The sequence below is a fragment of the Python bivittatus genome, unplaced genomic scaffold, assembly GCF_059951505.1.
Source record: "Python bivittatus isolate LINGU-HERP-01145 unplaced genomic scaffold, Pbiv_v1 ctg000270_np1212, whole genome shotgun sequence".
Classification (NCBI taxonomy): Eukaryota; Metazoa; Chordata; class Lepidosauria; order Squamata; family Pythonidae; genus Python; species Python bivittatus.
In genome coordinates this window covers 1341104-1341630 of record NW_028277050.1, presented here as the reverse complement: position 1 = coordinate 1341630, position 527 = coordinate 1341104, and positions in this window count along the sequence as shown.

Below are 527 nucleotides of genomic sequence, written 5' to 3'. Positions count from 1 at the left end.
CTCCTCCTCCTCCTCTGCTCTGATCAGAGAAGGCTGGCTCTGCCTTGCTGGCAGCTGCCTTTTCCTGATGGTTGGGATTAAACTGGTTCCTTTCCAGATCAATCTAGCAACTTGTCCTGCTCTCGCCCTCCCTGGCTCTCCCCGCCCATGCAAGGGGCTGGGATGAAAGAAAGGTTTCTTTTGCTGTAGTGGCAAGCAGCAGCAGTGTCTCAATTCACTGGATAGTAGATGAGGGTAGGGACGATTGGCAAAACCAGTAAAGAATATCAGGGAGATCATTGCTCCACAGCACGTTCTGCTTAAATCTGAGGATTTATGAGTTATTAAACCACAGTGTCTAATTTTATATAATACTTGGTTCTAACTGCGCATCAAACCAGCTTCATCTTTTGCTCCAGCTCATGGCCACTGATGTATCCTATTTCCTCTGAGTTTAGTGGCAGGCAACTGGGTGTGAAACAAGTACGTGAAATGACCTTTCTCTCTTAATCAGGAGAGAAAGAAAGGGCGAGAAAACATAGGATGGT